The sequence below is a fragment of the Chelonoidis abingdonii genome, chromosome 5 (assembly GCF_003597395.2).
Source record: "Chelonoidis abingdonii isolate Lonesome George chromosome 5, CheloAbing_2.0, whole genome shotgun sequence".
Lineage (NCBI taxonomy): Eukaryota > Metazoa > Chordata > Testudines > Testudinidae > Chelonoidis > Chelonoidis abingdonii.
The window spans coordinates 20,140,176-20,152,838 of NC_133773.1; the positions used below are offsets into that span (position 1 = coordinate 20,140,176).

The 12,663-nt window shown below is 41.1% G+C and overlaps 1 protein-coding gene across 4 annotated transcripts in view; it reads left to right on the forward strand.

The window, feature by feature from the left end:
- ARHGAP24 (Rho GTPase activating protein 24) overlaps positions 1-12,663 on the forward strand; it is a 367,683-nt gene that overhangs the window by 235,121 nt on the left and 119,899 nt on the right. The window contains exon 1 of one of the 4 annotated variants that reach the window (XM_075066123.1): positions 3,374-3,465. The exons of 2 other annotated variants lie outside the window; for them this stretch is intronic. The gene's annotated coding sequence lies outside the window, so the exon portion shown is untranslated. Of the gene's footprint in view, positions 1-3,373; positions 3,466-4,289; positions 4,369-12,663 lie in introns of those variants that run through there. One more of the 4 variants, XM_032800204.2, reaches the window with a different exon arrangement.

The following is a 12,663-nucleotide window of genomic DNA, read 5'->3' on the forward strand; positions in this document are numbered from 1 at the left end:
AATATTACTTTTGCAAAACAAATACATAGAACTGAAACTAGACTGGACAAACAAAACACTAGATAATAAATTGAAGGGAATGACCTTCCATTAGCAACAGAATGGATTACATGATTTCCTAGGTCTTTTCCATTACTAAACTGCTGTGACTGTGTGAAAGTAAATAAAGCAAGGTAGTGATTTTAAAATTATTTCCCTTCTCTTCCTAGATTCCCGGCACCTTAGCTTATCAGTCTGTTCCTCAGGCTTAACCTTTTTAAAATAAAATTTTGCATCTCACTTAATTCTTTAAACTGCAGATCTGTCAGGATCCTGACAAGGGCAGTTGGGACTAAGAGTCAGAGTAGTATCAAACCTGATGCTCAGAGTAGCAGAAGACTTTGTAGTCAAGTTCCAGGCTGGGGTTGGTAGCAAAGTCTGGGTCAGGAGGCCAGGTCAGAATCAAGCCAAGGTTGAACCCAGGAGTTCAAGACCAGGCAGCAGAAATGGTTATGGAAGCTACAGGAGATTCACACGGTTGCCTGGATACTTCTGGAACCTGGATGGATAGAATGCAAGGAGCCAATCAGGATCCACGAGCCTGCTACCTGTTACATCCCTTGAAGCAGAACTTCCCGTACTCTGTATTCACAACAGGTCATGGCAACTGGAGTGCAAGCTGGTGACACCTGTCATTGGGAGGCAGCTTGGAGGTTTCTGCTGGCTGACAGCTGTGCAGGCCTGTTTTCAAGACCTGATGGACCTCACAAGATCTAGTCTGAAAAGTGACCTTCTGAAAATGGCATCAAAGGATTCCACATTGTTTTGTGTCAAGAACCCCAAATCATGTTTGCTCAATTTAAGTGAAGAGATGCTTTCCGTAACAGTGAGTGCTGCAAATCCATGCCTCCCCTGTCCCACCAACGACATGCATAAGTGAGTGTAAAGGCAGCCTAATTTGGAGTAATGTAAATGACCTTCTCCATCTTCCTTCTAATGATATAACAACTTGAACTCATTGACACATATCTTTATAAACTCACATCCACTTACCAATGACTAGCCTACTTCTCAGTTTGGCTCACTGAGCTTAGCTGACTTTTGGACAAGCTAAATTGCTGTAGCTTTTTCAGTGTTAAGAAGATAATAAATTTACAAAAATACTCTTAAACCACTTCCCACGCTAACTTGCATCTTCCCACTCCTGGACTTGTATGTTACACCAACTTAAGTCCAAGAGAATCTAGTGAGAATGTGTGAAGGAATCTAATATATATTAACTTAAACATCACTTCTAAATTTACTCTTGAGAGTTGAGCTGGATTTTTTCTGTATACACCCACCAATACTAAATATTCTGCTGTCAAAATTAAGCTTGGAATTCTTCCTATGCAAACCCATTGTCTTCAGAGGTTCTTTCCAAAACACAATGATCAGTGTTCTTGTTGGGCTCCTATGGCCTGCAGTGCCTGCTCCCTTCACCTGCAGCAGTTCACTTTACTGATTCACAAGTTACAAAGTACTAAAGCTAGTACTTTCAAAACCGTGAGGAAAAATTTTTAATTTCGGTATTTTCATTGATATTTTTCCTGTTTTTCAGCCAGTTTATAGTGGTCAAAAATTCTCAAAGAAAATCAATTTCAATGAAACATTTTTGGCAAAAAAATTCCTGCAGACATTTTTCTGCACTTATCATCCAGCTCCACAAACTACCATGCTGAGCAGTTGTACAGATGACTTAGTGCTTCTCTTTCACAACTCTTGTGTGTGGTTCTGCAGGTTTGAACCGTCTATTAACAAACCTGTTGATACATTAGCCAGCTCACGTTCCCACAGAAGTGTTGCCTCGATAGGGGAAACAGGTGTTCAAATGTCAAGGTATTATTCCCACTTTGAACTTCAGTGTCCAGAAAGTGGGGACCTGCATATACCCTTTTAAGCTTAATTCCTATCTTAGATCTGATAGCGCTGCCACCAACCAGAAATTTCAGTGTCTGGTACACTCCCTGTCTCCCCAAAATCTTCCCTGGGGGACCCAAGACCCAAACCCCTTGGGTCTTAAAGCAAAGGGAAATAAACCATTTCCCCTCCTATAACCCTCCCAGACTTTCCCTGAGAGATACACTGATCCAAACTCCTTGCCTAAAACAGAGAAGAATTAACCTTCCCCCCACTCTTCTTTCCCCCTCCCAGACTTTCCCTGAGAGATACACTGATCCAAACTCCTTGGATCCTAAAACAGAGAGGAATTAACCTCCCCTTCCTTCTCTCCCCCCACCACTCCCTGGTGAGTTCAGACCCAATCCCCTTGAGTTTTACACAAGGAAAAACATCAATCAGGTTCTGAAAAAAGAGAGCTTTTAATTAAAGAAAGAAAAAAAATAAAAATTATCTCTGTAAAACCAAGATGGAAAATGTTTACAGGGTCTTCAGCTTTACATAGATTAGAGGGACTCCTTCCCCCCTAGCCTAAGTACAAGTTACAGCAAACAGAGGTAAAATATCCTTCCAGCAAAATACACATTTGCAAATAAAGAAAACAAACATAAAGACTACTCCGCCTTCCATCTAGTACTTACTATTTTGAACATGAGAGACTGTTTCAGAAAGATTAGAGAAAGATGTGGTTACACGTCTGGCACCTCTTAGCTCCAAGAGAGAACAAAGAACAAAAAAAAAAGCACAAAACAAAGACTTCCCTCCACCAAGATTTGAAAGTATCTTGTCCCCGATTGGTCCTTTGGTCAGGTGTCAGCCAGGTTCACTGAGCTTGTTAACCCTTTACAGGTAAAAGAGACATTAACCCTTAACTATCTATTTATGACAGTGCTTCTCTTTCACAACTCTTGTGTGTGGTTCTGCAGGTTTGAACCGGCTATTAACAAACCTGTTGATACATTAGCCAGCTCATGTTCCCACAGAAGTGTTGCCTCGATAGGGGAAACAGGTGTTCAAACTAATATACAAAATCTTTGTGACTCTGTTCTGAATACACACGGAGGGAAAAGATCTATTGACTGCTACAGCTCAATTTTTTACTGAGTGCTTTGCCTGATCATAACAGTTTAAGCAACTTTTTCCCAGGGCAAATTCTCAAAACAAATTCACCCTGTCCCTTTTAGTTTTCAAGGTCAGGATTTACTCACTCGTCTCTCTTTCAAAACTTTTATGAGCTTGATAAAGAATTCTTTTTCTCTTTGAAGGTCTGAACTACATTTAATATTAGTCTATGTTGCTTACTGACAATGAACTCACAGAATCCCTGGGCACATGGTAACTGGCATTAGGGTCACTAAGGCAAGTGTTTCACTAAACATTCAACACTATTTTTAGATCCTGTACAACAAACTACTTGTTGTGAAGCTCAGAGAGCTGCTGTATTGTGATTACAAGGGGTCCACCAACAAAGGCAAGAAGACCAGAGAAAAATAGCTTTAAGTAATACTAAAGATTTCCAGTTGGGGAAGGAGAGCTAACCAAGATCAGGTATTTTAATAAAAATTATCATGCTATAATTCAGTTAGCACAAGAAATAAGTCAGTCAGTTTGAGACAGAGCATGAAAATTTTAGCATGTCCTCTACTATCTGATCAGGTCCTTAGAGATGTCATTCCATAAATTCCTGCTCTTACCATCAGCTATTAAATCATTTAATCTCCTCTCGGTATCCTTCTGTGGGATCCTAACAGGAACTGAGGCAAAATACCAAAGGGCAGTAGTGCAGGGGGGCGGGGAATAGTAGTAGAGAAATCTTATTAAAGTTAGTGTACTATATTTATTTAGGGGATTTTTTTTGCTGTCTGTAAGGCATCCTGTGATCTATTCCTTTCTACTAATATTAACAGCTTGTGAAAGAAAATAATCCCCCTCTGACCTACAGTTTGGCTGAGGAAGATATTATCGGAACAGAGTGTTTGGGGTGTTGGTACTGGCAAACACCAGGATGGTTCTTTTTGTGTATTTGTTTATTGCCTAAAGAAGGGTTACTGGGTAAGCTGATTGGCTGTGTTCCATGTTGTGATTCTCAGATTCACTGCTCTTCTGACCACCCATTGTCTGAGCTGTGATTTACACAGCTCAGTAACCCTTGTTTAGGGTCTCTTTGTCTCCCGCACTTTGTCTCAGCTCACATTGCACTGACCTTGTTTCACTCATTTTGTTACCTGAGTTCAATAGCAGCCAGTGCACTACCAATGCTAAGGAGAGAGGTAGTTGCCATTCCTGGGTGATGGAGTCATGGGAGAAACTGTAGAGAACAAACAGATAGTGAGAAAAGCGACAGGGCTGGCTGTGCTGTAAGCAGTTCACAACAGCAGCAGCTGCTCTGGCTAGCACACTGGAAGTGCCTACATTGTTACTGACTCTTCTGGAAGTGTGTGTTTGTGCAAGGTGAGAGCTCAAAGCTTTAGATTTATTTGATATTTGCTTAACAAGCACATTTCCAGCTGTTGCCATGGTCATTATTCCATTTAATATCTGGTTCTGTCAACATCTATTTATTATATTGACTATCACAGAGACAAGCTGTTTAGATTTTTTAAAATTGTTTCTGCATTCTTGTCCAGAGGCAAGATTTGATGCTGTATCAAGATTTAGTTGTGACGATTTTTAAAGTAACATTTTTAAGCTGAAATAAGATAACTAACAACCTAGGCTCTGCAGTAAGTCACTGTGCTCTTGAATAGTGACTGGGTTTAGGTGGCATAACTTTTACACATTCAAAATACTACTGGTAGCCTAAAAATCACTTTAGAATTCTTAATAGTTTTTCTTACTATTGTGTAATATATTGTGAATTCCTTGCAGAGGGGAGAGAGAGCTTGCAGGATTGCATCTGCTTTACTGCATGTAAAATAACTTTTCAGTACATTTCCCCCATATTTTAAAAATGCCACTTTGTTATTACTCTTTAGAAAACAGAAATGGAGAAGAAGAAATTGTGAACTTCAATTATATGCAGTAATGTAAGATGTTATCTGTCTAGCAGTACATTAAAATTACTGCAATAATGTAGAGAAACTACATAGTTTTGTAATTATATTCTCTTCAATCTGTTCTCTTGTGTGTAGGTTCTTACACTATTCATCATTGTAATATCGGAGCTCCTGACGTCAGGTTTTTCAGTTCTAGTTGAATATGCTTTATTTGACGGTCAAGAGCATTAGCGATAGTTTTAATAATCAATTTCTCACCTCATTCCTAGTAAGTGTATATATTCTTATGCTTATTTCTAGTGTATGTAACATATCTCTGGCAAGGTTCATAGGAGTGTAGCAAAGATGACAGGAATAGGGTTATAGGTTGGACGTGTGACTGCTCATATATGCTAGGTTTTTGAATGGTGATTAGACTGGTGGTCAGATACTAAAATTAACAGGAATATCTCATTCACAGATTAATTCAGATGATTTATCTCAACAGACAGCTCCTGCAGAATGTAAAATTGCCTAACATTCTGATTGGTGAATTTCATCCCAGTCACTGAATGTCTTTATTTTTACAATATAAATTATAAATAGGTTGTTATATGATCTGAACTGACTAACCTACTACTCCATAGTCTAGAGGTATGATGGGGTTTACATTTGTTGAATAATTTAAAAAAATAGTGATTTCTCCTGAAAAGATTAGGAAAATAGAGTTTAAAACTCTTAAATTATTAAAGATATATTGAAAATTGATCAACTGCTTTCTGTCACTTAACTCCATCCCATAGTACTAGGAATAAGAAGTTGCTTAGTCAAACTAATGTTGAATAAACGTAGAACAAATAAAAGGATATGCTGCTCCATGCAGCATGAAATCAACGTGTAGAATTAACCACTGCAGGATAATGAGTCAAGCACTGTGTCTGGATTGTTAATAAATTTGGCTAATTTTATTACCTTTTATGTAGAGTATGATGGTGAACTCAAATTTCATGCATCAGGCTGCAGGTTGATGACTGACAGGGGTCAGAGAGGAATTCTTCTGCCTTCAGTCTTATGTTTAGTATTGCACACCTGGTTACTGTAGTAAGTATTATATTTGGGTAGCTAAAGTTAAGCACACAAATTCATATTTGTGCACCAGACCAGAAAGAGAGGAAGGAAGTGTGATTTTTTTCAGAGATGCTGAGCACCTGCAGCTCCCTTATAGCAACCAGTTTATTTAGTGCTAGATAGTAATTCATACTCACTTATCAATGGGCTTGGCTACACTCACACTTTACAGCGCTGCAACTTTCGCGCTCAGGGGTGTGAAAAAAACACTCCCCCAAGCGCTGCAAGATGCAGCGCTGTAAAGCATCAGTGTAATCAGGACGGCAGCGCTGCACGTTACACCCGTAAAGGATGTGGTTTACATGCAGCGGTGGGAGAACTCTCTCCCAGTGCTGCCGCTCTGACTACACTCACACTTCAAAGCGCTGCTGCGGCAGTGCTTTGAAATTCCAAGTGTAGCCATACCAGTGGGACTACTTGCAGAGCAGTGCACAATGTAAGGGTGTCACAATCTGGCCTTTTGATGCTTAATGTAAAGCTTCACCCAAACATGAAAATTTTGGCCTAGAGGCATTAATGGAGGATTTTTCACTTTCTTTGAACTATAAGGTATAGGTCGCTGCCAAGAGAGAGTACAGGACTTACTGGTCCAAAAATCATGTCTGCTGTGGCAAACAGTGTGTGTGTGTAATGAGAATTGTATGCACACAGAATACTCAAGACATTTCTGAAGAGTAGCAAGGCAATGTAAAGGTTAATTAGAAATGCCAAGATCAAATGATTCATCCACCTGTTACCTTGAATGTTTTGTGTTCTTAGTGCTAATCCATGTGTAAAAGGGGCAAGGTATATTAACCTCCAAGAACACAGTTGTCCGTTCCTAATTAAACTGTTTACATCTCTACTATTGTCTCTAATCAGAAAGTAGAGGGACTACTGGTATGCAATGAGAGGTTATTTTGGAGAGGAGAGCAAGGTGTTCTGTTGTCATTTTTTAATTTAGAGATGCTACAACATGACCACAGCTGCCTCCTTCTTTCCCCTTCCCCACTCCTCTTTTCTCTGGTTGGGAATTTGGCTTACCTTTATATTCTAAAAATTCTAGCATATTGTGGTATCACTGTGCTGAGGACTCTTGCTGTCTTTTTCACTTAGTGATGTGATCACTGATTGATTCCATGGTTATGTATGCCCTGAAGAGAAAAATTGCTCCCCGGTTCAGGAAAATGTTAAGACTGAATTAAAATGTACATGCTCTTTGGGGTAGGAACCATGTCCTGGTATGTGTTTGAATGGCACCCTACACAATGGGGACCACATCTTGTTTAGATCCTCTGGGTACTGTTGCAATCCAAATAATCATAAACATGGCCCTAAGCCACTTTTAGGGCAGAGAAGGAGGAGGAGGATACTGGGGAGGGGGGGAACCTTCTACTAGGGTGAGAAGGAGTAATACAAAATTGAAGCAGAAAATGTTTTGTGTCCCCTTCTGAGCCTGGGGCCTGGTTGGCCTGTCTTGATCCAATGTGAGGTGGACATAGATTTGCCAGTCCCAAATCCTCCAAATGCAAGGCTATTTACATTCCTAAGATACTTACATAGCTCTCGTTACCAAAGTATCTGAGATTCTCAGTATCTGGAAATGATTTATCCTCACAGTACCTCTGTGAGGTAGGGCAGTGCCACCATTATCCCCACAGAGAATAAGTGACTTGCCCAATATTACTCAGAAGCGTGTGATTGAGGTTAAATTCCCTGCTCTATCTCCTGAGTTCAGGGCTAGTTCTCTAATCACTGTAGTGTGTTTCTAGTTCTTCATCCTTCCTAGTTTGAGTCCCAAACAATGGGGCTTCCTCATCTTTCTTTGGGTGACTGTTCCACATCCTAATATGTCTTCCCATCAGCTCAGACTAGTTTCCCTTTCCTTACACATCCCAATAAGTGACCAGATTTCCAGCTCCTGTTTATTCATCCCAATCAGTGACCAGTGTATTGGAATGCTAAGCAATTCTGGAAGTCTGGCCGTGTGGCTCACAATGGCAGTTTCTTGTGTGTAGAGCACTTTTGAAAACCTGAGCATTATTTAAGTGCCTTAACTACCATTTGAAAACTTGCCCCCCAATTTCAGAGCTGAGTACTTTGGAAAATGTAAAGTTAATTTTAAGGCTCCCAAGAACACCTGGCTCAGGTGGGGGTTAAAGTTAAAGGTGACCAGGGCTTTCCTTTCAAATTCCTGGAACATGAAGCATGATAAGATTTTACCCAGGAGTATTTGTTTATTGTCAAAGGCACTAAACCAAAGTATGGTACACTGACATTATCTTCATATATCCAGTTTCTTGGAGTTTCTTTTTAGAATATATCACTTTTCAAGGTTTACATTACTTAATTCTGTTTACTTGTTTGTATCACTGAGCTTTTGGTCTTATATGGGTGTGCAGTATGAACAGCAGCTAACTTTTTGGATGCTTCTCCAAACTCTCTTTGAGACACTTAGGTGTTCGGAATTGGGTTGGAAGCCTCAGTAGAATAGGCTTTCTCTTAAGATATCCAGTATAGTGCTTCAAGCAAGTGTTCAGATGTGTGAAATTCAGATGGAGAACACTTAATTTTCTTAATATTTGCTATCTGAAAAAGAGCTGTATTTTTGTTTGGCTGGAGTTTTTGGTGAAGGTCAGGATGGGAGGTGATTTTTTTTCTTTCCACAAATGGGTTTATATGGGTCTCGAGATCAATCTAAGTGGTCTCAGTTTTGTGAATTATCTTTCAGTACTCACATACAATGACACTTGCTAGCTCTTCTAGAAACAGGGTAAAATTTGATCTCAACTGGGAGCAAAACTGGAAGAGGCTCAATTTGTGGACAGGAAAGATCTCTGTCAGGCCTGGTCTACACTGGGGGATAGGGGGGTGATCGATCTAAGATAAGCAATTTCAGCTACGAGAATAGCGTAGCTGAAGTCGATGTATCTTAGATGGACTTAGAATCACTTACTTCGCATCCTTGCAGCGTGGTATCAACGGCCACTGCTCCCCCATCAACTTTGCTTCCGCTTCTCATCGAGCTGGAGTTCAGCAATCGATGGAAGGGCGATTGGGGATCGATTTATCGCATCTACACTACAGGCGATAAGTCGATCCATAATAGATCGATCTCTACCCACTGATCCGGCAGGTAGTGTAGACGTACCCTTAGTGACAGAGTTAACACTTTACACAGATCAGTCAAGAAAGCCAAGCTAGCCATGAATGACAAATAATGTTCATTAAAACAAAAACTTTGTGTTTTAGAGTTAATACCTGTAATGCTCATTTATCTTTGCTGCTTAATATCGCCTCCAAAAACTGCAAATGAAAAACGCTAACAACATCTGACAGTACATCCAGCTTCCCAATTTACATTCTGCTCTAACTTGTAAAGTGTTCATTTTGTCCCCCATGGAATATTTGCATTGCTAGCAAGCTGGAACTTTAATCAGAAAATCTTAACTTTCCAATAGTAGATGGATTGTAAACAAAAGTGTTCTCTCTAAAAGTACAAAACATATTGAGTAGTGGGTTTTGAATATTGATACCTCTTTAGGGCAGTTGCTGATGCAATCGTGTGAGTGGTGGAAAGATACGGTTCATTTTTGCTTTCATTTATTCTACTTCCTACATCCCTTGCCACTGTGAGCCCTGCTCTTGTGTAAATGACAGAATGGTTGCTTGGTGGATGCATAACACTTCAGCCTTCAGAGGTAAAAACTAATGCCATTTACAGTGGGGAGAGCCTGGAAATGTTGGACAAAAAATGACTAAAATAATTGAGGAGCCTCATGGTCAAAAGCTGGAACAGACATTTAAAAGTCTACACATAGGAGTGTGTCATTAATGGGAGTGACTTTTCTAATGCAATATATATTTTATTTAGCCTTTCAGAAGCAGAAAAGCTGTAATGTATTGAGTGTGAACTGAACCACCAAAAGAACATTTAAAAAAAAAAAAAACCTTCAAGGAGAGTTTAGAGTGAAATCCACTGTCCTGAAATTGGGTCATAGATTGATCACACTTTCTCCTCCTTCAGGTTTATGAAATATTGCAGTGCCGTGGACTTGGACAGCTCGGAGTTCTGTAACAAAACACATTCCACTCTTGGCCGTTAACTGACACTGATCCTGTGCTGTTCAGATCGCTGTGCTGGCATTTTGGGTGAAACAAATAAGCCCAGTACTGTGTATTTTCACATTTTTCAACTCAGAAAGTTGTGGTAGTTGATTGGAATATCACACTAATGGTCCAGTCATCATATATAGCACAAAGAAGCACCCAGGGGGTCAGTGTGCCCTGCCCCACCCCCAAATACGCTGAAACAGAGGTATGCTGTGTGTAGTTTTAGAGTGCAGGAGGCAATCAGTGTGAGCAGGATAGGAACAGACACACTATAAGAACGTGCAAAGGGGGCTTTTGAAGAGGGGTGATGTGAAACGCTGTGGGATTCTCCTTAGAAAACTCTAGCTTAAGCAGTCAATGCAATCTTTGGAGTACAGTTCAACTGTTCAGCGCCTAAGTGCAGTTTCGGCAGCACTGATCTCCTGTATATTGTCTTAGTCACTAGGCAAGATAGAAGAGACAGCAGTGAAATGTTTCATTTCCATATCCCCTTTGCCATGCGCTCCATCACAGTCAGAGGAGCCCCACCATGTCAGTACCAGAATCAATATTCCATCATACCGGTGCACACCATTCTATAGCCATAATTCAGATTTAGTAACAGTAATTAGTAAATTAGTAATGTTAATGGATTATGGAATACATGAGTAAACAAGGACTGTGAGGGACACGACAATGTTCTCTGTCAAACCAGAATGAGATAAGCAGGCGATTCTTCCATCATGTGTATCTCAGGTTTTCCAGTGTGCAGTTGCCTGGAGGAAGCAGGGCTGGTGCAACCATTTAGGCGGACTAGGCGGTTGCCTAGGGCGCCGAGATTTGGGGGTACCAAAAAGCGCCCCCCAATTTTTTTTAAATGGTTGAGCAGCCGCTGCTGCTGGGACAGAGAGGGAGTCTGAGCTACCAGCGGGAGCCAGCAGCCAAGGGTGTCCCCTGGGTCAGGGCGCTGCCGGAGGGGGCGGCAGGCAGCTCCCGTGGAGCTGCCGCAGTGGTGCCTGCGGAAGGTCGGTTGCGCACGTGGCTGTGGTGGACTGCCCGCAGGCACACCGGACCCTCCGCAGGCACCACTGTGGTAGCTCCACCGGAGCCGCGGGACCAGCGCGCGGGGCAGCGAAATTGCCATCCGCCTAGGGCGCTCAAAACCCTAGCGCCAGTCCTGCGAGGAAGGATGTGATGTCCAAGCCATTAATGGTTACCTAGCTGTGCTCCTGCTCTGGCAGCTTTTGAAGAGCAGCATGGGGTGAACTGACTGTGGTAGATATGACAAGATCCTGGACAAACCTCATTGAATTAAGTATTTTAGGAGTTCATTGTATTAAAAACACAATGCTCATGTACTATTGAGGAGACTACAGCGTTTCAGGAACTAAGAACAGTGGGTGGAGGAGTGGGGTGGTTAGGCAAATTCACTCAGGTTGTAACACCTCCAGGAGAGAGGCTAACAGGTCCTGGTTCAAGCTGGATTCTCTTAGGATCAAGAGACAGAGAGGAATTTTTTTATATATATAGCTTGAGTTATACCTAACTTAGGGCCTTCTTTTGGATCCAGTAAACAGACAGGGCCTCTGGTCCAAGTGGACCCCAGTTTTTAGGAATGGAGTTGGAAGGTTTTTGGCCCACTGAAGCCCTGTAAGGGTTGGGTGTTGGTTCTGAGATGAAGCTGTGATGAACTTGTGACCACAGGAAATACCATGTGGGGTTTGAGGGACTAATCACCAAACAGAGTGTTTGTTGGAATGAGGGGGTAATCTCTGGTAAACTTATGAGCATGCGTATAGGTTCTGTTATAGTGTTTAAGATGTTTTCTCTGTAATGCTTTTAACTTAAGAATACATGTGATTGCTTATAAAGAACTGTCCGATAACTTACAGCTGTGGCCAGGTACACTGTGTACTGTCTCAAACCTCAGGTATAAATGAAACTGAATAAACGGGGGTAGAATTTTGGTCATATTTATAGTTAATGATTACCTGGCTAGCTCTAAGAACCATTTGACTCAAGTTATGCCTTGAATCTTGTTGCTAGCCAGGCAGTTTGCTTATATAGAAAACTGGAAAGTAGTTAAGCCACAAGATTCCAAGGCTGAAAGAGACCTTTGTGATCATCTAATATAACACAGGCCATAGAACTTCCCCCAAATAATTCCGAGAGAAAATCTTTTACAAAAAACGTTCAATCTTGATTTAAAAATTATCACAGATGGAGAATCCACCACAACCCTTGGTAAATTGTTTCAATTACTCTCACTGTCAAAAATTTACACCTTATTTCCAGTCTGAATTTGTTTAGCTTCAGCTTCCAACCATTGTCTCACATTATATCTTTCTCTGATAGACTGATGAGCACACTGTTAAATATTTGTTCCCCATGTAGATACTTATAGGGTACGTCTAGACTACGCGCCGTATCGGTGCGTTAAAATCGATTGCTCTGGGATCGATATATCGCATCTAATCTAGACGGGATATATCGATCCCTGAGCGTGCTTATATCGATTCCGGAACTCCACCAACCCCAACGGAGTTCCGGAATCGACATGGCGAGCCACGGA